Source organism: Bombus fervidus, chromosome 2 (genome assembly GCF_041682495.2).
Source record: "Bombus fervidus isolate BK054 chromosome 2, iyBomFerv1, whole genome shotgun sequence".
Taxonomy (NCBI): Eukaryota; Metazoa; Arthropoda; class Insecta; order Hymenoptera; family Apidae; genus Bombus; species Bombus fervidus.
In genome coordinates this window covers 21,361,256-21,389,012 of record NC_091518.1, presented here as the reverse complement: position 1 = coordinate 21,389,012, position 27,757 = coordinate 21,361,256, and the positions used below count along the sequence as shown (strand labels likewise).

Below are 27,757 nucleotides of genomic sequence, written 5' to 3'. Positions count from 1 at the left end.
CTCGACCGCGGTAGAATTAATCAGCCGAATATGTGCATGTATGTATCTATTTAACGAGTCAGTTCGAAACAAATCGCCGCTTGGTTACAACGTGTAAATTGTTTGCTAACGAGCACGAAGAACCGCGTAATTTATAACCGGAACGATATTGGTTACACCCGAATGGCGTATACGATAGCTTAAAATTAAGTGGATTATATATGGTTCGCCCTTTAACGATGAAACAGTTTCGACAGCAAACGCGTTGTGCGAACAAATGAGTTTTAAATGTGAAAATTATTCCTCAACCGTGGAATTACATCTAAATGTCGAAGAACCAACTTTTAGACGAAAATGCGTACGAAATAAAAGCTAAACGAATATCGTGTGAAATTAAAAAGGTCGCTTGCCGCGCCTGTATAAATATTTGATAGTTGTTGGAAAATTATTTGCAAAATATTTGTAAGTACACTCGAGATACGATACGCGTTACGTACGTACTTTAAACGACGTGCGAGGAAATCGTATCGCCAATATGCGTCAGTCGTTGCTGAAGTAACTTCAAAGTGTGCAAATATATATTTGAGAGAAGCAGCTTGCACATAATGGGAAAAGAAACGAAGGTAGTAATATTTTATGGATTTATTCGCTTCGTTTGAGACGATTGAATTTCAACTTAATTGCTTAAATTAATACCGTAACACTCCTCTAGAAATATTAAATAATTATAGTTAAATAAATTGTTTCTTCCTTTTTCCAATCGACGATCTTCGATGCAAAAATATATCTTTTGAGAGGATGAAAATTGTGCACGATAGATCAAACGACAAAGTTTGCGCTTCGAACTGAGAGAACTAGTTGTCGTAACTGCTCGACGATGCCTAAAATCACGCGTTACATATTCCGAAAAACATGTACAATTAGGAGATCGAAGGATCTAATTTACTCGTACAGGAAGTTCCTAAAAAACTCTTTGGATACCTTAGTGTTCGATTAGTCATGCAAATCGTAGATAACAGTATCTTCTCGCATAAACTGAAAAAATCACAAACTTACGGTCTACCGTACTTTACGTCGGAACACCGTGAACCGCGGAAGGTCATGAACAAAAAGAGGAACGTAATTACACCGTGGCGAATACCAAGCGCGCGTTTCGCCTGAAATATTAACTTACTGTTTAGGAAAAGAAACGAATGGCCGCGCGCTGCCATGCCACGCCACTGTGGACGTAATTTAGACGGGCGTTTGTGAAAGTAAAGGTCATCAAGGGAATATGACCGTCGAGCGTAGTATCAGGCAAACTCCCTCCACGAAATTGCACCACTAAAAACGAACGTACACGCGAGCTATTCCCATCGAGATAATAATTATCCCGTACACACTTACACCTGCAACGCGTCTTATTTTATCTCGTCTTGTTACGAGACTCGCACGAGCGAGACTAGCCGTTTCTCTTTCGTTATTATTTTACTGGCGCGTCTCTCTTTCTTTCTCTCTATGCGATGATGCCACCGGTTTATAGGAAATCGATCGGATAAAGATATTCTTTTATTTTTCATATCGGTAGGATCGTTTTGTTCCTCGATACGGCACATCTTGTTGGTCGGAACTTTAATGGTCTGTGCAAAAGCGATGAGCTTTCAAATGTATTGTTACGAATAGAACAGTTGTAATTTGTTGATTATACTCCATATTGGAATTTTTGTATGACATTTTAGATTTTAATGTAGAATTCAGCAATGTTAAATAGCATTAGCATCGTTCTTCGCTTCTCTTCTCCCTTTTATCATACGTATATTCATCTTGTGTATTGGTTGATTAATTTGGGAAGAATATATGACGCTGTGTGTGTTAGAATATGATTTACATTTTGATAGGTCGACAAAGAAACGTTCTGAACAGATAAATAAAGAGAGACGTGTATAACGCGCGTCTATTAAAGCCAAGTGCCTGACCAGTTACGGCACTGTCTACTTAAATCGCGCATATTCTCCTACTCATAGAGTACGTTTAATAATTCTAAGGGAGCTTTCATTTCTTGCGGCTCTTATTTATGTATTAAATATTTATTTATTTAGACTTTTATCTGTACATGCCATTATATTTATATTCGTCTTAATTTAAAATATAATTCAATATCCTTCATCGTTCCATAATTTGATGTCCTTCGTAACTTTTATAGATAATTAGCAGGAACGTTCGCTCAGTTTTCTATCGCTCATCATCCACGTGTATTATTTCACATTCTCCTACGCTGCCATCATATTATCGGTATTATACACGTGCGTATATTTCTTATATAAGTAGGATATACAACAAAAATAACACAATATTGCAAAGAAGTAGATACAACTTGAAACGAATAAATAAACAAACAAGCGAATAATACACGGTCTCCAAAGTATTCTGTAAATTCAACGATCGCGTGTGGCTAATGATACCTCACGGAAAAATAGCTTTCGTCGAGGATCCACGAGATACAGCAACCAGCCGATGTCAGGGTATGAAAACAGCGAGAACGGTGGCGATTCAGATAAGCATTCGCGAACCGGAAGATCACCAGGGGAGTTGTATCGGGGCTGGTCACGGGGCTAAAAAGCGCCCACGCGAAATTCACGGCGCGATAAGCATCGTTACGCATCCGGCTTACGTGCAGGGTTGAAATTGTAAAATGAATTCTCGGCTGCGCGAACTTCCGATTAACCGACGTTCCGGGAATTCCCTGTTGGATCGCGAATTACATACACCGCGACCATTCTACGTGGGAATTCGTAATATTCGACGTAGACATTTTTTTTCCCTCCGCCACGCTGTTACGTCGTGCGCATATTTCTAACAGCGACGCGTCAAAAAATTCGTACTACACCGCTCTTTGTTAGCACGAGATGCGACTGAGGCTCCGTGCTGCAACTAAATATTTTAACTCCAGCGAACACATTTTCGGAGATTATTACATGCAAATACTATTAATCGGTCGGGTCGCAGAGCAAACATAGCGTCAACCTGTGTAAATTTGTTGTAACTATGCAAACGTTGCGTACATTAATCGTACAAACACGCAACGATATTAGCGTCTCCCGAGGTTCCATCGTACGAATACGCGTTTCTATCGGAAATGTTTCAACGTGAAACCACGAAAGGATCCCGAATCCCTTTGTTTTCTAGTAATTGGTAATGTTTGATTAATTTTGAATAATATAATTATTGTGGGAATTGGAACATTACAATTATTTGAACATTGGAACGTCTTGGATGGTGTAATAATTTGGATAATCTGTATTCTGTTACTCTGAGATAATTCTATTCTGGTTTGAACAATTTGGGAATCGTCAAGCGTATGAACTTTTGATTTCTATTTCTTATCTAGCCGATACGCTTGAATTAACTGTGTTGCGTTCTTCGACATATTTTTCACACGTTTGTATATCCTTTTCATTAAAAGATTCTCCAAGTTGAAGAAAGTACGAAATCATTCGTACCAAAGTCTTCCTCAAAATATTAAAAATCGTTTTGCATAGAAGTAAGATTCGATGGACCGTAATAAGATTAGGTACTAACAGCATACGCAATTTATGACTTTTTTACATTTCCTCGTTAAAAAGAGAGGAACATTTTCGTTCATATTACTCGAAACAAACTATCTTCGTTTTAGCAGAAACATCGTTTCGTTTAACAAATGATAAAATTGACACGGGATACGAGCGCGGTCTGAGAAACTGGATGAGAACGAAATGGATCATAAAAGATCTGATTCGGTTAAATAAATCGATACCTTTCATCCACACGTTTGCAATATGAATATTCGGAAAATACTGAAAATCGTGTTAAACGAATTAACGTACTAATTATTCATAAATTTTGACGAGGAAGATGAATAGACAGGAACTGTATTGTAATAGCAGGCTCGAATAGCATCAATTTCCGGGACAATTAATCGTCTTCTGTTACGATAATCGATCACGGCTCGACACAGTGCAACGATTTATCGCTGACGTTTTTCATTTCAATCTCGAGTGTCCGCATACGAGAGTAATCGGACAAGAGGACCGATTCTTCGTCGTTTCGAAACGAAAGACCGCAATCTAACACTGTCAAGCTTCTGAAATTTCAGTCACTGTTTTATGACGCGAATGAATCTTTTTACATTTTAGACAAAAATGTAAAAAAAACACGAGCTTGTGAAAAACGTTTACGATCGTAATTGATAACCTTTCCGCTACAAACAGAGTGCATACACGCTCTTCCAAATGAATTAAATATTTTCTACGAGCAAACGTAGATGCGATACTTGTTGAAATTCTTCAGCCCGGTTGTGCTACGCAGGCATTTTTTCAGAATAATCGTCGGTTTTAATTACGCGTTTATAAAAAATATCCATTTGTAGCGGCTCATGAACGTAGAAAAAGTTGAAAACTGAGAGATCCATAATGTTGTACCTTGGAACACTAACAGTGTTTTCGGTTACAAGGACTAGTTTGTTATTGCCGTTTCTTGTAATCTTCAGCTAGAGTTATATAATCAGCTAGAGAATATAAATGTACGAACGTGCTCCCTATGAGATTAGTATCCTTTCTTTGATTGCTATAGTAGCATTGAGCGAACGACGATTAAACCGGTAAAGTTTGTGTACTTGTACCTGTACTTATTTTAATACATCTTGTTGAGGTTAGATGTATGTGAATGATAAATTGTAAGGTAGAAAATATATATTTTAAATACTGAAGTGTAAATAAAAATCGGAATATAATTGAGCTGATCCAGATTCGCACGCTAGTAGCCTAGTAGCTTACCCTATGACTAAAAACCCTGAAGCCAACGTCGCCTATCTACCGTTTATGGTTTGCCTTCGATGCAGTCTTTTGTCTATACGCTGTCGATGACTTCGGTGCTTGAGAAAACTAAAAGACCAGATGTAGAGTTTTCTTAGAAATGATGACCACTTTAATACATCTGACTATTACAAATTCATCTACTCGTTACTTTATTAACACGTTCATCGTCCAGCGTAATTCGGCTGTTTCCTGCGGAACTCAAATCCGACCGCCGGTACGCAGAATGTAAATAGAGCGACAAGCAGGAATTCATCGTTTATCGCCTTCGATTCATTGTAAAGAAAAGATTATTTATTTCTGAAATGGAGAAAGCGATAAGCTTTCCAGTTAGAGTATTCCGAGGGATTTCATGGCAGATATCTCGGATCTTTCGTTTAGTCGAGAAGCATACTTGTGAGACGTATTTTTTCATCCTCATACTTGTGAGTCAGTGATTTTTTCATCCTCAAAATGTTCGGTAAACAGCGTGAAAATATATTTGAAAGTGAGGAGAGTAGCGATGACGGAGTCTATAACTATCGTTCGAAGTGCCTAAAATCACCCCAAATGTGTTTGGAATGTTTTAACGAATACCATGCGATATAGAATAACGTAATATATTATCCAGAATATAAATTAATAAAAAGTATGGTACAACGTGTTTTTAATATTATTATGTTGTATATCCTATATATAATATTTAATTAACTCGAACAAGAACGAGGCCCCCACGGAAGTATACCCGTCGCATAGATATGTGCGACATGGTGACGAACGTGTTAAATAAGCCTACACCTTAACCACCCACCTCATATTCACAAAGGTATTATCGATCAAACGTGCAAACACCGACAAATTATTGCCCAAACGCTTACCTGTTTTGAAATGTATAATAAATTGGCGATAATAAAAATACATGGCTCGATTAAAATAAGAATATATCGATATTGAAACTTTTTTTTAAACCGCACATTTCATTAGCTTTTCTACATCGTACGAAACTATTTTTATATGGAAAATATAACACGAACGTAGAATTACAAATAGTACAGTCGAGCAGTTTGTCTGGTACATGCTTTCAATTTTAAGGATACCATGATCAAAGCTTCGAAGTAAAAACATATTCCTGCGAGAAAATTAAAAGAGAATATTGGTGTTCGTAACGTTCTCATACACGTACAGCGTGTGTGATATCAATAGCTCAATTTGTGTAACGATTATTAAGAGTTACTTAAAACTTAAAAAATAAGAAATATTCGGCTGTCTACGAGTTGTATAAAGATCCTAATGAATAATTAAACCGCCTAAATGATATTCCTTTTCGAACGAAAAATGTCTCAACTGGAGAATGAATGGAAAATTTCAAAATTGAAGGATATTCCATCTTATAAACGAAACAAGATAATATATATATCTATGATCTATAGAAGAGCTCTGGTTCTTAAGTTTTCGTACGTGGATCATTGGATCTGTAAGAAATGTTAATATTAACGCAATTAAATGTTAATTTTAAGAGCTTATCTATTCGGAAAGCATGCGTAATCGGATTAAGAAAGATCGCCTGGCGTAATTACCAACGGTAGTGTAATGGTAATAAATCTCCTTAGCAGTCTTGGAATTCTAATGAATCACTCGATCGCATTAGTCGTTGCCACGACTGTAACGAAATAATTATTCCACAATATCCTGGGCTTCTACGAATCACGGCAATGCTCGCATAAATTTCCCACCTTCGATATCGGAATCGATTTTTCCTTCAGTCACGTCCATCTGACTTCGAATTGTTAGCTTAAAGCCTTGAAAATTCGCTTCCTACAGTATTAAGGTATTACGTTATCAAGACATGGAATTACAATCTTAATTATCGGTATAATGTACAGCTCGGTATTGTCTTCGTTAAAATTTTACTTTCCTTCTGACTTAATACGACGGGTATTCTTTAAACGCAACAATCGTTGCTGTAAATGAGAACGTTTCGAATTAAGATTCTATAGGCAAAATTAGTTTTTATATTCTGTAGTTTTCTTATCGGTCCAAGTTATAAAAATACAAAGGGGAAAAAATGGAAAAATTCCGAGATACCAATGTTTTCATTATATTGTACAATCAAATTATAAGAATAGAGCGCAGAAATATATAAGGATGTGTACAAATATAAAACTATATAAAATATCGAAATATATTTAGAAACAAAAGTTAGTTAGTTAAGTGAAACAAAATAAGCGATTATTCTAATAGCCATAAAAAAATATCCAAAAATTCGCTCGTCAACCGTTTGCAAATTCACATATGAAATCCAATGAAAACACAGGAATCCACGTACGAAACTAAATTCATATAAATCAGACGATCCTCTCCGTATCTTCGAACAAACTCTCATAAACGTCAAAATTCAATACACTTCGAGGTAGCCATAAAACTGACCTCCCGAAATCGTTCTCACTTATCCACCGAAATGGGCCTCATCAACCATCGCTTATTCCCAAGATAGGTTCCAAACGACCCATAACAGGTGCCCCTAAAATAAACATTCACCAACCATCCACGAGCTCCTCTTATATCGTACAAGTTTGCCAACGTGTCATCGTTCAATGCCATCCAGTGGAGTCGAAGGGCCGTTAAATAAATAATTTGCCCGAAACCTAAGGTGTTGCGACCTTCTCTCGTTGGTTCTGGCTGCGTTGCAAAATCCAGTATTTTCTCTCCTTTCTCTCTCTCTCTCTCTCTCTTTTTCTTCCGTTGTTCTTTCAACGTTTCTGCAGTCGCGGTGCGTCACCTGCATTGCCGCAGACCGGGCCAGGATTTTACGTCGCCCCGACGGCTTCCTACAGGAAGATTGTCACGGCGGCGACGACGATGAAGAAACCTTCGGCTCGTAAATACGCAAGATATGCCATAAAGTTTAACGATTGAAGTTCCAGCCTGAGGCTCGCCATTCCTCCTTCCTCCACTGTCTTCTATCTACAGTCGATGGCTTCTCCGACGGTTTCTCTGTCTTTTGATGGCGAAGGATGGAGAGAGGTAGCAGGTGTCGAAAGTGTCATAAACCCTCGGTCGAAATGACGGCGATCTTAGATATGGGTCGATAAATTCGACTCGCGAGCAGATAGTGTAGCACGCGACTAATAATCGCTTTCGAGTCAGTAAATTCGCGCCAGAATATCTCACGCGTCCCCGGATCCAATTTGTTACGCTCGAACTTGGAACTCGATGGCTCCCACGCTATTTCATCGGTTCGTTCGTAATATTCTGAACGCGATGTATTTTGGAGAGGCTGAGTCGAGGAGAGTGTATTAGTTGGTCTATTTAGAACGCTTGTGCCGAGCATAGAAAAAGGATTATTAACCTTGGTCTTATGATTTGTTTCATGATTATGTAGCTTGTTCGAGTTAACTATCATGAGTATAGGAGGCAGATACGTAATCTGGTCTGGAACATTGTTGTAATATCTGTTCTAGCATATATATATATTCAAATATTTATGTCTACGTATTTAAGGAAATGCTGTTTCAGACTTAGAAGCGAAATTAGCATTTTTTGCGGATGACACAAAAGTAATGTTAATTTAATTCGTTTAACTTTTTGCAGTAAAAAGCAATCATTCTTCGAAGGTACACTCGCAAAACAGACGAACTGTGATATTTTAACGTCCATTTTATTACGATATTTTTAGTTTATCGATAGAATCCATCGTGTTATCATTCGTTGTATAATCAATCGGTGTATTTTAATAGTTAGAAAGTAAGGGATTTTATAAAGTATCGATTGTATTGTAACAACCCAGATTTAAAATAAACAGGTTTATTTGTCCAGCATATGTTGATTCAAGGAATCTACTGGTAACAGTATTTGAAGGATTGTATTCTTCAAAATACTTTTTCAATTTCATCTTCCTGCGACGTTAAACTAAATAAAGGTGTTACCTCGCTTTTGAATAAAATAGAATCTCTGGTATCAAAAATGACCGAGCCTCACATGTGGTACATCACACGTAGAACGTAAAATCGATTTCGATACGATCTATTCTACGCTATCGTATCTGGCTAGCGATCAACTTTTTTGCACTTTTCGTATAGTACGCTCGACTTTTACGCAAATATAAACTACAATTTCGCCATGGGATTAGTGGCTCTCGCTTAGTGCGACAGTTCGTTACAATATTCTATTTTCTCCATTCTGAATCACACTTCACTTAGCTGACAGATTATTTAGGTTGAACTAATTGGGGAAGAGCTGTCATTTAATGGCGACACGTCTCAGGAGCCACCCAAACGGCAGAAATATCTTTTCCGGTATTTTCGTTACCGTTTCTATGCGGAAAATCAATGGTGACGAAAGGCGAATGAATGCTGTGCTAATTTCCATGCTAAGAGTTCTTCCGATCAAACTTGGAATTGTTTTCTCGGTGATCGCGTCACCATCGACCTTTAAGCGTCTCTCTCTTTAGTTCAAAGTTCAACTTGCTCTGAGATACTAATTATAATATCGACAGAAGAAAATATCTCCGATTTTCCGGCTGTGTGTTGGATATTTTTCATCGCTTCGATGCACAGAGGGTACCTGCTTTATTCTTATTCCGCGCGATAATGCTTCGTAGCTACGTTGCAACGAGAGTACGAACGAAATCTATAAGCTCTTCTTCTCTTCAAATTTCTCCTACTTATCGGAAGTAGAATATTTGGTTTCTTAAATTAATTCAGTGTTTTTAGATGTCTCTGGATGTCTGCAGATGTAGTGATTTCTATTTTAAATCCAAACTGTCGCCTTACGTTTTAAAGAAATTTTTAAGAAATACCATTTGCATTTATAGAACTTTGCAGGACCTAAAACCTCTTGGTTCAATACTGGATATTCTTTCTGAATTATGGGTTATCGTTTGTCGAAGGTTTTGTTTATTTTTGCAAGTGATATCTTCTCGCGTACAAATTTTATAAATGTCATAAGCGAATATTATCACGTACGTGTCCATTTACTCTTTATCGGCGAATCGCTTCGAACAGGGTTACTATTCACCGAATGGATCCCTTGGGTGACGACTTTTAAGAAACTCGACTTATAAAGAGAGAATATCCCGCCATTGATCAATGTCAGCTCTACCGAGAGAATTAATCCTTCGAGCTTGGTACGAGTGTACAAAAGCTTCAGCCACTCCGACTTTTCCCATTTTTGTCCACACTTTTCGGATAAAATATGACATCGATCGATTTCACGTCGATTCTTCGAGGAATTCGCACGTATTCAGTCTGACATTTTCAGAGTAACTTAAAGAGAATAGAACGAGTAGATTGGCATCGATACGCTGCAACGATTGCGCGACCTGACAACGTTCTCGGCATGTAAACCTTTGGTCCTTCAAAGAAGATTCTGAATAATAATTAGAAAATTACACCTTTCATAGATATGATGAAAATTTTCAAACTTGCCAAATTATTCTTAAATTGTATTATTAAAAAGAAATGTATCTCTTTATCGAGATATGTATAATTTTGCGTGCCAGACTAGATTGACCGCGTAATAGTGACACACTTATGTGAATATGAGTGTGTGGAAGTATGTGTGTGCGCGGCGTCTCGAAAAACAGACGAATGTAACTGTTTCCTTGGCAGTGTGGTAAGGAAGATGATGAGACGCGTGCAAATGGGTATCGACGAAGATCCTGGAAATCGTTTATTACATAAATCTACAACTACTTTAATATGAATTCTGAATGTAATCTAACTGTTCTTATATATTTATTTCGGCGATTAAAATCCACAATTCTCAACACCCTTTTCCTTTCTCTGCAATGAATCGCATTATTAAAAAGAAATATATCTGTTCTCCTTTTTCTGCAATGAATCTGCATCGAGCACTGTAGTCATTATCCCGAATGGTTGTAATTAAACTCACCAACGTCGACAGACTCGCTAGATGTTCGGCAATTCTAAACGCTAACTTTGTTCAAGGTAGCTTAACTTCCGTAATTAGACGCCGATGCTTTCTGCGCGCCAAACCATTACACCGATGCTGTCCCTCACTGCAGCAACTTCTCTTCTCTGTTATCAGTCGTTGTGACCATAGGCTATAAAAACCCTGAAAATAGCTGTTAATAACCATTATATAAAAGTCCTGACTGAAACAGTTACGAAACGTCATAACTGCCATAGGTGAAAAAAGGTTTTCACCGATATCGATTCCGGTTACGGTTCCACAATCTGTTACATCAATTCTAAAATGACTCTGTATTGGTACTGAAAGAGGTCTAGTAGGGATGTTGCCAAATGGCAGTGTTACGCATTTGAGGGTTTAGGATATATAAAAAAGAGTGAGTGTTATTCCTGGATTATTATTAGTATTTTATTAATTATTATTATTATAGTATTGCTTATTATTATTAGCATCGTAATGGCCCATGGCCGTAGGAAAAATCCAAACCAGGGAGTGATGCATATTATTGTGTATATTAAATATTAACGTTGTTTTGGGTTACAAGGTCTAGAAACAAGAGAACTATAAGTAGATCGTTAATACCGTTTCTTGTGATCTTCCGCTACAGTTACGCAAGAAGGTTAACTTTTTGTGGTAGCTTCGTTGCTATGAATGGTATGAACGTGCTCACTATGAGACTATTGTTCTTCTTTTGGTATTGTAGCATTGAGAGAGCGACGATCTGAATCGGCATACACTATCTCTATACTTATATTTATTTCAATATATTTTTCTATTACAAATTCATCCACTCGTTCCTTTATCAAACAAACGTACGCGTTATCCACCTCAGTATCATCGCTATGGATTATTAGTATTGTTGAAGTAATTACTTCAAGAAAAACTCTACACCTTTTCTTTTGTATATCCGTGACCTGGAGACCTCTGTTACGAAGAGAATAGAATTTAGTGAAAAAAATTGAAAACAAGGAGAGGTCCATATTATCGTGCTCTTGAATATAAATCTTCTTTTGGGTTACAAGGTCTAGAAACAAAAGAGCTACAAGCAGATTTCTATTGCTGTTTCTTGTAGCCTTCAGCTAAAGCTACAAACCAAGGTTAACTTTTTGGTAATGTCTTTTCTCATAAATATATGAACGTGCTTCCTATCATACTCCTATTGTAACGCTGAAAGAGTGAGGATCAGGATCAGCATACACTACACCTGTACTTATCTTACCTTTACTTATTTCAAATCTATTTCTATCGATCAACCTCAACAAGTATTATACGGGATTTCTTTGATATTAGAACGACCAGCCTCTAACGAGTATCTAAATGTTAAATTACATATAAATAATTATAATTAACGTCGCACAGTGAAAATCAAATATTTCTTAATGAAAGTTAACATTAACTTCGCCAATGGTATCTACATACTCGTACCAATTACATACACGTTCGCACTCACGTTCAGATGCGCATTCGTACAACTTAGAGAAAAAGAAAAAAGGAGGAAAGTGAAACCTGTCGTTTCGACGTGTTCGGTAGCTCTAGTGTAACGTCACCCAAAAGCCAGGCATCTGTAACATCAACCACATCTCAGTCCGTATCGGGGACCAGGCCGCGCTTCGGAGCCGATGGGTTGATAACGGAAATAAAGATGTGGCGGCACTCGGAGACAATGTATGTCGCCGGAGCGAGGTGCCTAATGAACCCTCGATATCCCAACGGTCCTTTTGCCAAATGTTCGAGAACGCCTAACGCGTGGATGGTGGGGATATTAAGAGATGACGAAGAAAAAGAATCAGTAAGAGCTTCAGTCTTGAGAAGTCGGGTCTGGAGTTCAGAAATGAATTGTAAACCAAGTGCTAAGAAATAAATTCTCTCTTCTTATTTCTTTATCTCCTTTTTATTTTTTTTACATGACACTAGCATTAGCATTACGGTTAAAGCGTTAACATCCTCAGCTGTCGCTACGATCGTAGATAGAAACGCGCACAAATAGCCGTTTGATAGGTTCCAGGACGAATATAAATATATTCGAAAGAATTATCACGAGACCGTGTAACGTCGAAGTATTTCCGAGATTTAAATCGGCGCGGGACAATCTGTCGGCGAAACACAGTTGCCCGAGTTGCAGCGTGAAAACAGCCGGCAGGGCGATCGTTCATTTAATTCGGGATAAATAATCGGACTACGTCGGAACTGGTTTTAACGATTCGATATAAAACAGTCGATTTTATGGCCTGGCGGGGGAACGCAAGGGAATTTTTTAGTATTTAAATAACAGAGCAGTCGGAGCAGCAAATCCGTGGCTTAAACCGACATTATTTCGGCGGACAGACGCTTGTAACGCGTTTCGTACCGAGTCTATAACACGCTCCATGTATTTTACAAAATTTTTCGCTGCCTCTGTTTCATCCGTGGACACACGACGAAAATGTCATCGATCCACGCTGCCGTAACAATTTGACGGTACCGTCCGACGTAAATTTATGGACGAAACGTGACAGCCGAACGTATATTTTACAGTCGCTGCGAAAAAACATCCATTTTCAGTGGGACAGAAGGACGTTAGCGCGATGACCACGTGTACATTAACGTTTCGAGTATCCAGATCTAGGTACCGAGTACGGGAAAACTGTGAAAATTGCGTGAACTTGAATAAACATGGTTTTTTAAGGGCTTCGCGCGGCAGGTTTGTGATACGGGCTTCTAACGCAACAGACTAACTTTACATTTTCACGAAAACATGCGTGCACGCTTTCACGTTTGTACACTGGTAAGTCAGCGGCTGTTCGTGTAATTTTATATTTATTGTTTTTCTGCATAAATACAACCGTTTCAAAAGAAAATCGTTCAGTACAATATAGCGACTCTATCGAGTAGAATCGAATATACATTACATGGAACGACAACGTAATTCGCGATCGATAATTCTATAAAAGCCTTAAAATAGAAAGCCAGAAATTTTCCTGGCTAGGACAAACGCAAAAACTTCCTTTCGAATATCCAGCTTCGTGTCGTTCGTTACCAAAATGACTAAAGAATAAATCGTTTCGCGATATTGTAACGAACAGAAATTACAACGTGCTAATACAACCGCTATAGCTATTCCTATTATTATTATTACCAAGTATCCTTTCTCAAATCAGCATTAAAATCTATATTAAATATAAAATACTCCCTTCCATTTTCAAATTCAATTCTAACGTAACGAAAAGTCCATATAATCTAATTTTAATACGATTTCAATCTCTGGGTAAAAAGAACGATAAAATCATGAGAAAAGAAAAGAACACCGTGAGATCGCGAAAAATTTCATTTATAGACCGACGGAAGCATTATGACGCTGGTTTGATAATCGAGGACGATTAATTAAACCACGCAACAATGCGAGGCTTTTTTCCCCGCGACACGAACGGCGAATGGGGCGGACGCGAGTACCACTTCCGGGGCGCGACCACTTTCAACGTCCGGTTATTCGTCCTGCAAAGTTATTAATGGCCGACACGCGGCCCCGAGTTGCTAACGGCCTTTATTCAGTCGCAATAATAACGGTCGCATGAGAAATGATACATCCGCCCTTGCGACAAGCGCGATAAGGGAAGGCATCGGTTTCCAATGTTTGTTTAAACGGAAATGCTCCTTCCCGCGCTCGTCTTTCCACCGTTCGAAATAGAATTTTTCACTGATTATCGATATCAATTTTCTATACTGTTAACACTAGAACTACCACACAAGTTAAATTGAATGGTTTTACAATTTTATTTTTAAATTTCCGCAATGATGTAATGACTTTCGCAACGCTAATTAAAAGAATAATATAACGAATTTTATTTTATTTTTTATGTATTCAAACTGAAAATAATTTTGTATCAAGGCTACTTATACCGATATCAGACAAAATGACCGATACTTGTCAAAGTGTAAAAACGTCCTGCAATGTGTTAATTCAAACCCCAATTAACCAGTTTCCTCGTTTTGTACAGCTTGCCACGCGTTTTTAAAATTTTATTATTATTTTATTTATTATTATTATTTTATTCATTCGATACGATGATATCAGTTATCAGGAAAATTCCAGATCGATCGCTAGAGCGTTAGATGCTAACAGTAGAAATGCCATACCAGCCAAAATGACTTGTTCTACGATATAATAAATGTGTCAATGCTCGTTTAGGGATCCCAGATGGATTAATAATACCAAAAATGTACTACATAACATTGAATTTCTTCTGTAAGAAAGTAATAAATCGATAAATATAAAGATATTCTATTATTACGTATATTTTAAAGACCAATCATTTTCACTGGTTTTGGTAGAAATAGCTTCGTGTTAACTATCGGTAGTTCTAGCGTTAATCCTTTCCGATCCTGTGATCCCAGATGGAATCTACTAATGGAACCTATTAATCGTTGCTATTTATAATTCATAGTTAATTGCAATCAGTCGATGCTGGAATCATTTTTAACAGCTCTTAGCCTGAGATGTTTTCTCGTAAAGAATTTTTAAATTGCTCGTCGTGTTTTTTTCTACGATTTTCGATTTCCAATTCGATACAACCGAAACTAATTGGTCAAACGGCAATTTGTTGTTCCATAAATGTCGTTCTATGTTCGTTCAATTCGTTGCACTGTTTTCGTGTTTGATCTTCATTTCGTATTTGTTACATCGTATTGTGGAAGTAGTATTTGTTTTCAAACGACTATTTGTATTTTCTATATCGATTTAAATTGTTTCGTCGAGGGGAAACGTTCAATTCTGACCATATTTTGATAGCTGAAAAATCCATTGAAATCTTATCTGCTAAAATGTCCAATAATTATTTTAGCTATTTTATTTAAACTATTTTAGCTTAACAAAAATACTATCTACCGATATTCTTGATATATTTTCGATCTTCGTACTTTTACCTCGAAAAACCACTGAGTTTGCATCTTTTAAATATAATAAATTCAATTAAACGAAGAATTTCACTTTCCCTTTCAATCTATATTTTTTCAGTATAACGATCTAAATGTGATTACGAACGTAATTTGTAATCTTTCCTATCATCAACCACCTTTACAAATGAGTTACATTGTCCAGCTTCCTTTGTCCCAATTTCTTATCCTGCCGAACAAAGAGAGAAGCATATTCCACATTGGATAAAAAGCTGAAAGGAGATCGTATAAGTGATCCTTTGAGGACGGATACACGCGATACCATTTTTTCTTCTCTCTCTCTCTTTCTTATTTTCTTATCCTCTTGCCATTTTAAATAAAATCACGAGAATAATTTTCGGTTCGTTAAATGTATAACGGGAGACGTACTTCCGCCAGAATATAAATTATTTTTAGAGAATAGAAGTCGGTCTTGACCGCGCGGCACCAGAGAAAAATGAATATTTGAACGCGGCACAAGCGTCCCAGTTTTCTGTATTCCGTTTGTTCGCTCGGCTAAAAGGAATTCCTCCGGGCTTATTGCTACCGCCCTTTCCCTTGATGCGCATAATTACGAGCAAAACAAAAAGGCTACGTGCCTCCTTTGGAAAACATCCAGTTAAGCCCCGAGATTCATGCTATTAACATCGCCGATAGCGAGAGTTTGTGTTTTCCCCTTGGAATATCCGCGCGATAGCCGTGCTGCAATTTTTCACAGGATTTCAACGAGATAGGTAGCGCGAGTCACACGCGTTTCAACGAACGTTCCCTTCCGAAAGTTTTACCATTTTTATTTCTTGATTCTTCAAAGATACATTTTTTAATTTAATTCTTGGCGTTAGAGCGTTTGATATCGAAGTCAGACCGGAAAGCCGGAGAAACGAAATGTTTTCAACGTTGAAGTTTTGCGTATTCTTGCGTCTTGGTATCGACATTCTTGCGTCTCAATTTAATTAATAATTTCGGTGAAGTTCCATGAGTTATAAAATAATTGCATTAATAAACGCTTTTTGTGCGATAATAATAATAGTTTTGCCAAAGTAACGCTAAAAAATATCCGTTTCGTGGAAAAGTAAGATCGCTCTATAACGTATATAAATACGATTTATGTCAGTTTATTAATATTATCGTAGTATCGTGGATAAATGGCCCAAGAAATATCTGGCGAATCATAAACAACATGCGGGAAGGCCTAAGTGCCGATAGGCCAAGAAGGGCCTGGCGGTTTTATCGGGGAGTCGAGTAGGGAGCAGTCGAGTAGAAGAGTCACGAGTCGAGAGTCGAGATGTGAGGAATCGAGTAGCGTGAGTTGAGAGTCGAGTTGTGAGTTGACGGTCGAGTGGTGAAAAGTCGAGTTGCGAGGAGTTGAATTACCGAGTTGTTACGAGTTGTAAACTATTAGTTGTGAGTTGTGAATTAACTATTTAGTTCTAGCACATTACCGTATTTAGTTCACGTTAAGTAACCGTCGTTTCCTGTCTAATCCACTGTAAGTAAATCTATCGATCAATAAACTTATTATATAGGATAACTAAAAAGAATTCCTATATTATCATAGCTGATAAATTATTATGCGATAGAACTCTGATTATTTTTTAAATTGTCTAAAATTTGTTACGTTCATAGTTCAAGAAGACACGTGTATTCGGTTTAATAATTATTCGCAGCATTGTCTCTCATACGAAATTGCTCGTTTATGTTCCCTTCGTACTTGGAAATATCTCGTCCCTGATGTTCCATTCCAAATGTCTATTAACCATTGTAATACAAACTCGAAGGAGTCGTATACGATGGATTAACGAGGACCATCAGCCAGCTGCGCGTATACTTCATGAAGCTATAAACACGAATCTTACCACGAAGATTAATCCGCACAACCCTGAATACCCATTATTCCAAAATTCGTAATTTCGCTATCTATTAGTTTATTACGCATTCAATACGACAATTTTCTTTTAATACTTTTATGACTCTTATCCGTAACTCGACGACTATAATTTGATACCTATCACTTAGTAACTTGTGTCACAACCTTCCGCCTTTTACCATTTTATAATAAATTCGTTATATCACCGATAGAAAGTGCGAGAATTCTTTAAATTTTCAATAATTACTCTCTTCTTAAGTTTGCTGATTTTCATCTACAATAGGAAACAACCACCTAAATACATCCATCGACATCCAAACAGATCCATCGGCAATAATTAATTCGCTAACTGCGTGATTATCCTTTTAAGCAACCGAATCTTGTCATCAACGTTCAGAATTTGTATGTTATAAAATTTTCTTCTTACGATCTAACTATTCGATAGTTAAATAAAACGAACAACTCTCAAATCTCGTACTTTAACATCTTTTTTTCTGGAAATTATATAAATGTTCCTGTTAGTGCGATGTAACTATTCAACACGGCACGAAACGATGTAGCATATGCGATACTTGATCAATTAAATGTTAAAATACCCGAATAATTAGAGATGGGAATACCTGAAGAGTAGAATATTTGAATAATCAAATAACGATATAGTTATGCAAAATTAATGCAATGCAAATTTAAAATTAAACTTGATGAAGTTCTACCAATAAAGATGAAACTCTAAAAAATTCAAGAACCTTCTCGCTTCAAATTGGCGGTTATTATGCATGCGATCGACGATGTCGTCTACAGGATAAAAGAAAATTGAGTTGAGAAGAGAACGAGACACTGTACGAGCCATAGAGTTGTACGAGTAAACCGCGGGGACAAATGTTTCGTCTCAAAAGACTATCGACAGAAGTCTCGCGGTCGCAATGGCTTCGTCAACGACTGCGATCAGAAACTTGAAAACGAGAATGTTCAATGGAACGTGATGCAGTAGCATAATATTCGAGTGCTTTCTTCGGCTTTTATTCGAACAGTGGCGACGAGAAATTTTTCAACCATGTTCTCGTATATCGTACGCGATTAAGCGACGAATAAAGGGCGCGATTCGCAGACTTTTCGTTTACCGCACGCCTATCCAGAGATTGATTACCAGGCTAAGTGTAATTAACGCTATTACGATGTTCGACTACGCGAGAAAAATCTCCGAAGCAATAACGAACGTGGTAATTTGGTCGGTAAATTACATTCGGAAGAAGAGAAGTATGTAGCGTTTGAAGAATATCGAACGATCAGTTTTAACGAATTAAAATTTCTATGTAATTCCGTGGTGTTTAATTGGTTTTTAATAAATTCATGGTCGAAGTACGTTTCTGAACTGTTTTGAATGTATTATATACTCTTTCGATTTAACTTTTAACGCTCGATCGAACACTGCAATTTTCTGGGTTCTGTGAAATTTACACAAATCTTCGTTTAGGACTCTCAAATAAACATTTTTGCATCCGATGGATTAATAAGAGGTGGAATAAAAAAAGGTGAATATGTTTCTTCGTAAATATCATCGTTAAAATCATACACCGATATATGTTTCACGTAAAGTACAGCTTTTAATTATTTTCAAATGTCTTCAAAGGTTTCACGAATTATCCTTAAGTGCAGTGTATCGAGTAATGTAATTCTTCTTCTTCTCGTATCAACGATATCAACGGTACTCTAATATTTAACGTCAAACGTACCATATCATAATTTCTGAGAAAACTAAATACGTTTACGAAACTTAGCCACGAGACACTAGATCGAGATTAAATTAAAAATCTACATAAAATTCAGCATATAAAATACTACATCGTGAAAACAGCTGGAAACTCGAGTAGCACGATACAACTCCGTATCACTTTTTCACCTGCGCAAATTCTTATTCGAGAATCACGACGTAACAGTCCATTTACCTTGACGTAAGCATCGCGTCTCTTCCCATTTCTATAGAAAATTTTCGGTCCTAGCGTATTCCGTTTGAGCTGGAAAAAACCATTTCGGGGGAACACACGCCTATCCGGTAGAATACATATAGAAGAGTGGAAGGGCTGAGTGGAAAAGGGAAGAAGAAGAAGAAGCTGATACACAGAGTTTCGCGGAGGATGGCCAAAAGAGACTGCATAATGTTTCGTAATTTCTCAGGGCCCGTTCCTTTATGAAACTCGTTTATGCACGCCGCTGAAGCCTGCTGTACGTGACGTCGCGTATGAAAATTTAACAAGCTCGCGAAAGAATGAAATTAAATAGTTAGCGAGCTTCTTTACGAGGCGTGCAAAGGTAACGGTTCGCTGAATATTTACCATACTCTTTTTTTTTTCTCCGTGTTCGGTGAGCCCTAAGATTTCAACGAGCTACAGAAGTATGCCGCTTCGGCTAATGAAAAATTCTTTACCTGCAAGTTATCACGGTTAACGCTTCGTATAAAACAGACGTCAGATGCTCGCTCGTTTAATTACGTCCCATCGGAACACACGCGTTCGTTACAGTTGATTCTAAATTGCACGACGTCCGTGGCTTTACGAGTCGCTAGTCCGAGAAACGAGAAAGGCCGTGCTATCTAAAGTATAACGAAACCGGCGTTATGTTACGTGTAGCATACGTAGGATAGCTAGCAGGTGTTAAAAAATAAGCATCCACAACTTCGGTAGCTTGCGGTAGATGTTTAGTTGGCGAAGCAAAAAGTGCTTAATCAACAGAGAGCGTAAAGTCAACCGTTTTAAAGTAAAACCTTGTGTCTACGAAAGTATTCCGACACTTCTGCAAACATGTATATACTATACGAAACATTTTGAAATTTCACTGGCATCGTAACGAGACACGACGACTATCGTTATTACATGCTGTATTGGTAAAATTTCGAACGGATCTGAAAATGTATATATAAGTTGCAAATATATTTGTCGGAAGCATAAAATATTTGAACAGCCTCTCATTCGCTATATTACGAAGTTGTAATATTTAATGAGACCATCTTTAGCGTTAATTGTATGCTTGAGATAAATATTTATACTGCATAGCAATTTACCGCCAGAGGTGTATGTTTGCATCGAGTATCTTGTAACTTCTATATACATTTTCCGATTGATTTCAAACTTTATCGACATAATCACGGTAGTCGTGTTTCGTTACAACGCTACTGAAATTTCAAGAACTTTCGTATAACGCGTACGATGTATTCATAAAAAAAAAAAAGTTCTGCGATACGCGTTGCAGTACGTTGATGAACCACTGCACTGTTGATTAGACAGAAATACACGAATGAAAGAAACCTACTCAATAGGATAAAATAACAGTTTTGTACGATCATATGAATACGAACTAAAATTAAACTCGTAACTAGACACTGAACTAGGTTTCTATATAGCTCCCATCGTGGAGTATATTGCTCTTCTAGTCGGACAATATGATCGGTTTCGCGTATCATACGTGTATGGAAACTAAACGAACTGCTGTGAATTGCATTGACAGCGTTAGATCGCTACATATTATATTCACGGACATTTTCAAATCACGAGAGTTCGAGATACGTCAATAGCCTACAGCACAGATATCTATAATTAGAATTCGTTATTTTACCGTTAACACCACAACTACCAAAATTCTCGGTTTCTCACTGGTATCCAATTTGTTGTTCTTTCGATCGCTAAAAACACGCAAGTGCTTTTTTCTCGAGACAAAAACACGATTACGTATACTTATTTGTTTTTGTCACATTGTTTAAGTGTAATTAGTCGAAAGGTCAAAAGTCGAAAGACCAGCGTCGAGTAACATGCAATAATATTTTAAAATTCTAAGGAAATCTTGTAATAATCATTATCGTTCACAGTTTATCTTAGAAAGTACGCTCCAAAGATCAAGACCATCTCCTACAAACGGAACATGTTTCTCTTGAACGAATGCGATCAGCAAAGCTGCTCTCAATCTCGAAGCTTCATCCTGTATATACGGAAATATAAACTGCAGGAAAGCTCTCGTCGTGGAATCGAGGAAGGAAACGTTTCCTCGAACGAAACAGCGACCAATCTGAACTAGAGGTCGTATGCAGAGTTTTTGACGAAGAAAGAAGCGGAGATCGATCTTGTAGGGTTCGGGTTTCCTTTTAGCAGCCATCAACGAAACCTTTGATCACTCATCGGATCCCCAGCTGGCTGTTCGAATAAAAGGGAATCGTGGGTGGTAAGAACGAGATGATCGTCTACGAACCGGGGTCTTTAATAAAACTTGTCGAACCGCTTAGTATCAAAGGCGCGATCCTTTGCACAGGCTTTGCACTAATTTCAGGTCGATATGAACGGTATAACGTCGTATAATCTCGATGGAAAACGTTTACTTGTCTTACGCGAATGCATAAATGTGGATATTGTTGAGAATTGTGGATTTTAATTGCCGAAATAAAAGTAAAGGAACACTAAGGTTACACTTAGAATTCATATTAAAATAGTTTTAGATTTATTTCATAAACGATTTCCAGGATCTTCGTCGATATACATTTGCACGTGTCTCAGCACTTTCTTTGTCTCGCCATCTTCTATACCGAACTGCCAACGGAACAGTTACATTCGTCTGTTTTTCGAGACGCCGCGCACACACAGCACTACTCGGCCAATCTAGTCCAGCACACAAAATTATACATATTTCAATAGTTACAAAAAGATATTCCTATATAGGTACGCTTATTTTCCAACAAAGTGTCTTTTAATCAGATTCCACGTTTCGTTTCTGTACTATGTACTCTCTATACAAAAATATTAAGATACTTTTACGTGTGAAAACATTTAGTCCGAAAGATATGTTTACTTTACTTTCGTAAAACGGCGTATGAAAAATAAGAAAACACACAAAACAGAACTTGTGTATTTACATGTCGGAGATGAAAGGACACCGGGTCTTTCCTTTGGAACTCTTTAGAAAATTCCCAATATTTTAATCTCTATAAGTTAACCCGATTATAATTGTACGAGATTTGCGATAATGAGCTTGGGCTCGAGGCGACAACCAGTCGTCGAACGTCGCCGCGATCACGGGATGAACGTTTTTACCTAATAGAAGTATAGAATAATTGTATAGCTCTCCTTAAAAGAATAATTGTAGCACCATTAGACAGTAAACATTCTAATGGTTTCTGCCCCGTGGCTCGCCACACACAGACCCTATTCTTCGGGCAAGATGATCGTCAGATGTCGATGCATCATTCACAGTATATGTTCAGCTAGCCTGAGGACCCTCTATAAATCTTAGGATTTAGTTAACTAAGGTCCTTCAAATGGACAAACAGTCTTTGTCCTAACAATCCGTAAATCTATCACCTACTACGGGAAGATACGGGAGATCTGCTTTCCTCACGAACGACGCTTCCCGCTAGCAACTTTCTCTCAAGGGCGGCTAGCATCCTTTTCTAACCACCGACATAGAAATTAAACAATTAACAGCAACGTCCATTTCCCTCACTTTCTGAACGAGGGTTGTCCTCGACGAATCCGATGATCTCGTGCCCTGAGACACACCCCATCATAGTTTTCCTCTGCAGCATCACCGTGACGGAGAGGTACATTCTCGTGCGATCTCGCCAGCGGATACTTCACGTTTGTAACCACGAGTCCAACTTAGACTTTGGAAGAAAACATATTCGTTATCCCGTTGACCGCGGACTCGTTATCGAACCTAAGACCATTGTCATTAGCGTCTAATCACCGCGGTTACTTGTCGATTCTGTAATACTCACACTTGCGTTAATCAACATTACCTCGTTTGTATAACAACGATGACCAATTCCAGTGAAGATTCGTTACACGCCCCTACTCTTAATCATAACGTTAATCCGACATACATATATGTATTTTCCAATCGTCACTGAATTTGACAAAACGAATATTTTAATGTACAAACTCGTTGGAATATCTCTTCCATCGAATGCCCATTCGTCCTTCGTTCAATTTCCTTCGATTGACAAATGTAAATTTGACCATTTCATTTATTAGCGAAGATACGTGTGTCCTAGTTTTTAAATTGTATCACAGACGGTGGTCCTATTACTCTATAAACCAATCAGAGCTGCATTCTTTCCTCTAGCCTACTTTCCAACCACGAACGGTACGCGGACGGTTCAGCTGCTGCCAGTCCATCGATGGCATGTTAAATTACTCACAAGTTGCGCGTGATTGCGATCACGTTCAATGTATTGTAACGTTATTATGTGGTGCCGTACAACGAGGTTCCCGAGTGTATCGAACGCGGTCACGTGGTCGCTGAACGTGCATAGAATTATCGCGAAAAATGACAACAAACTGGGTAAATTGTCAGATGGAACGAATAGGAGTTTCCGTTGAATTATGCCGAGTTTTTACTGAAACAAATACATCACGTAGCTCGCGATCGATTGGCAGATAATTCTGTGAAATATGTATATCTGTGTGTATGCGTGTGTGTTTGTGTTTGTCGATGACAAACTGTGTTACTTGTGTAACTGTTGCGATTAATTCATTCACAATTTTATAGAATACTTAGAACTCTTAAAAAAGATATAAAATCTGAGAAAATGATAGACACAGTTATTGGTTTCTCCTATGGCTGACGCGTAAGTAGAAACGGTTTGCGTATCGTCAGACATCGAGTCGTACGGTTCTTAGAGAAACTATAAATCAGAAAAAATGAATTTTGAAAGTCTGCTGTTAGAACAGCTTAATAACAGACGAAAGATAGAGGTTTACTTAAAAAGAATTTTGTGAAACGATATATGAAAATATTATTTACATTTCATCATAAATGTAGAGCGATAGAGCGATATCGTTTTACCTATCTTATCAATCTTATCTGATACAATCTCTTCGGTTCGATGATTATTGCACAATGCTAAAATAAATTATATTTCGTTTTTTATAATCGTAATGCATCGAAGATATTTCCCTTTTTGTAACGATAATAGAGGGAATGAAAAGGCAGAAGAAAAATAACGAAGAGGAAAAGATTATTTTTCTCCGACATACATATACCTACCGATGGAACGTTTACCTGCGAATTTTCAACAATTTTATTCGTGTGAATTTTTTCGACAACGAACGTAGGAAGACCGTCGCATTAACGAAAATCATATAAATAATTATTCGAAATCAACAGATTTTTGTTACATGTACAAATAATCCGACGTTTTGCGAGAAAATATTTAAATTATTATTATAAATATTTAAATTAAAACGCGGCAAGTTCTACGCATCGAAAAAGAAGCGTGTGCCGTATAATTTATTGGCTGGAATGTTTCTGCTGAAATCACGAGCATCGATTTAGTCGGGGCTCGTTCCTGGTGCGTGAACTGTTGCGAGCCTGTACATAATTGGGGTGTTAATCAGGATGTTTCTGCATACGTACGTTAAGTGCATACAGCTATGCATCTCGTCAGAATGACCAGTTCGTCGATAGGATATGCCATTGAACGCGATCCATGAATTGGACGCGAAAACGGAACGTGTACGGATTGCCGTTAAAAACGTCAACGAACCGTCAAAATTGCAACGATCATTAAAACGGTTTGCCTACTTTTACGCGTCGAACGAGAAACGGTATAAAAAAATAATATTTATTCGTTTTCGTTCCTTTTTCATCTCTGAATCCAAATAAAATTAAGCGACACTTTTGGCTCTATCGAGCCGATTCCTAATAATCTTTTGCGGTAATTTTTCTCTCCTTCTCCCTCTTTTTTTTTTTTTTTTTTTGGTTTTATTAAATATATATGTCGGAGATGAAAGGACAACGGGGTCACCCGTTGGAATTGCTTGGAAAAGCCTCAATAGCATTCACGAAATAACCCAGACACAGTCATTCGAAACTTGAGACAATGAGTTTAGGCTCGAGGCGACAACCGGTCGCCGAGCGTAGCCGCGGTCACGGGATGAACGTTTCACCTAACAGAAAAGTATCAATATTGTGAGACACACGTTGTATTAACAATCAAACCCTGGGCAAGAGCAATGTCGCAGTTATGCGAGTCTGCCTAGCAACGGTAACAGTTTGTTGGTATCCCAGGCCAACGTTAAACAAAGCCAACGCAACCGTAAGGAAAAGAAAGTTTCCATTACTCAGTTATTCTTGTGATCTCCTTGGTGAGTGACACATCGTCTAGAGAGCAATATAAAGAGCGTCATTGTGAGCGATACTTTTGAGTATAGAAATTCTATTCTGAGTTTAATAAAAGTGAGCCCGTGGACCGTGGATTCGCTATATCGAATCTAAGGTCATTGCCATCAGCGTTTAGTTACCATTGTTATTGTTCAAACTTATTTCTTCTGTATTTGTGTTAATAAACGTTATCTTGATTGTGAAACTACAATGAACAATCCAGGCGAAGATTCTTTACACGCCCATAATCAAAATTCAAACAACTCTACTCCGACATATATATATATTTTATAGGGGAGTTATAAAATAAACGTCAAACTTCATTAGGAAGATGTAAAAGGTTAGTTATGGCAAATTGTTTCTACGCAGTTCCTTAATAAAGAAATAAAGATAAAAATGTACAGGCTAAGGCATACGCAGCTGACAAGTAGAATAAGATTTCGCGCGGTCAGACAAGCTTCAAGTCACTTGCAGGTGAATTATATAAACCTTTTCACAGGCATTTAATCTTAAAACTTGTTTACAATCTTATTAATTGCAATATAAAAAATTACTCGCAATAAAATAGTATCACGATTGTTCGTCTTCTACTTTTCTATACCTATATTTACTTACCTTATCGGGGAAAAAATATTCTTACACGTTTCGTTTACTAATTATATATCTTAATGAAATCAAATGCTTTTAAACGTGAAAGATCTTTACAAAAATTACCACCAGTTTTAAATTGCCGTATCTCTCAGATACGTCACAATTCGATAAAAAGTTTGCAGGACGGCGACTTCTACAGCATTAATTTCGTATCCCCATGTTCTTTCTTATCTTGGCTCGTGAAATTAGAAACGGCAAGCTCGCTCCGTAGAATTCTCTCTAGAATTTGACGAACCTGGAAAGAAAGTCATGCGACGGCTGTAGATATCGTAAACGCGTATGGCGTATCGAATTACTCGGCAGAAACGTACTTTGGCTTTGCGTACGCGTCGACCGTACGTAACGATATTAATATTATCGAGTTATTCCAACCTCCCGTGTGTATTAAATGCGATCCATAAATATAGGATCCGTATATGGGAGTGTTAGAGGCGTGGAATTATCGTCAAAAATGTAACCAAATCGGCCGTATTATCGGTTACGCATTAAACGAGCTTGAAATATTGTAATCGCGCATCGTTCGTCGCAACTTTGCTCTTCGTATCAATTTTCCCGGAAATTGCTCGGATTATACGTAATGGAAATATGATTCGGTTAGATCGGGATCCGGTGTAATTGATATCGTCAATTATCCAGCGAGCATACCCGACTCCTGCAGAAATCTGAGCCATCCTGCGAGTTAAGAAAGTACCGGAAAAGAGAACGACGGTGTATGGGATTTTCAACGAAGAATTCGAGGACGAGAGATACGTGCGAAATTGTCTTTTTAGTTTGTGCGCTTTATCTGAGGAAATATTATTTTAAAAGGAAATATTATCGTAGGTAAAGGATCAAGGAACAGAGGAGCATGCGAGAGATAAAAGGAGTATATGAAAGATATTTTTAGAATATGCCGAAGGAAAAGGAAATTTTCTGTGTGAAGTGGTATCATATTTTTTGTTAAAACGTCGAAGAGAGTTATATCAGTATCGTAAAATGCGAAGGTAGTTTTTTAGAGACTAAGAAAAAAAAAAAAATAATTCGTTGCGTGGAAAGGTTTCGTACTTTTTTCAGGAAAGATGATCTCGGAAGAGACGAAGTATACGAATGCTAGAAAACGTGAAAGAAGTTTTCAGAGTATAGGAAGAGGAAGCGGAGAAAAACGAGAAGAAAGTAAAGTATGTAACTATCGAAAAATATGGAAGGAATTTTAAGAATATAAATAGAGCAAATACGATCGAACGAACAAGAAGGTTTCGCGTTTTTCTACCGGAAGAACGTAGCAAATAACGAATTAGTTTGTTATTTGTATAAATGTGGCTCGACAAAAGCTCGCAAATATTACGACGATGATTTATATTTATGGAATATTTCTTGCCGAAATAATTTACCAAATTTTTCGTGAAACGTGTCGTGACGCCATTGAAACGATAAGTATAAAGCATAAAGTATATATTTTCGATGATATCGATATTCCTTTGTTTCTGCTAAC

General features: G+C 37.6%; 1 protein-coding gene and 1 long non-coding RNA gene across 2 annotated transcripts in view; both read left to right on the top strand.

Annotated features, from left to right (window-relative positions):
• LOC139997821 (dipeptidase 1) overlaps positions 1-27,757 on the top strand; it is a 235,545-nt gene that overhangs the window by 40,868 nt on the left and 166,920 nt on the right. The window lies entirely within an intron of this gene.
• LOC139997864 (uncharacterized) lies at positions 42-27,677 on the top strand. Its single transcript, XR_011803133.1, has 3 exons — positions 42-602; positions 26,885-27,269; positions 27,340-27,677. It is a non-coding gene; the product is annotated as an uncharacterized lncRNA (long non-coding RNA).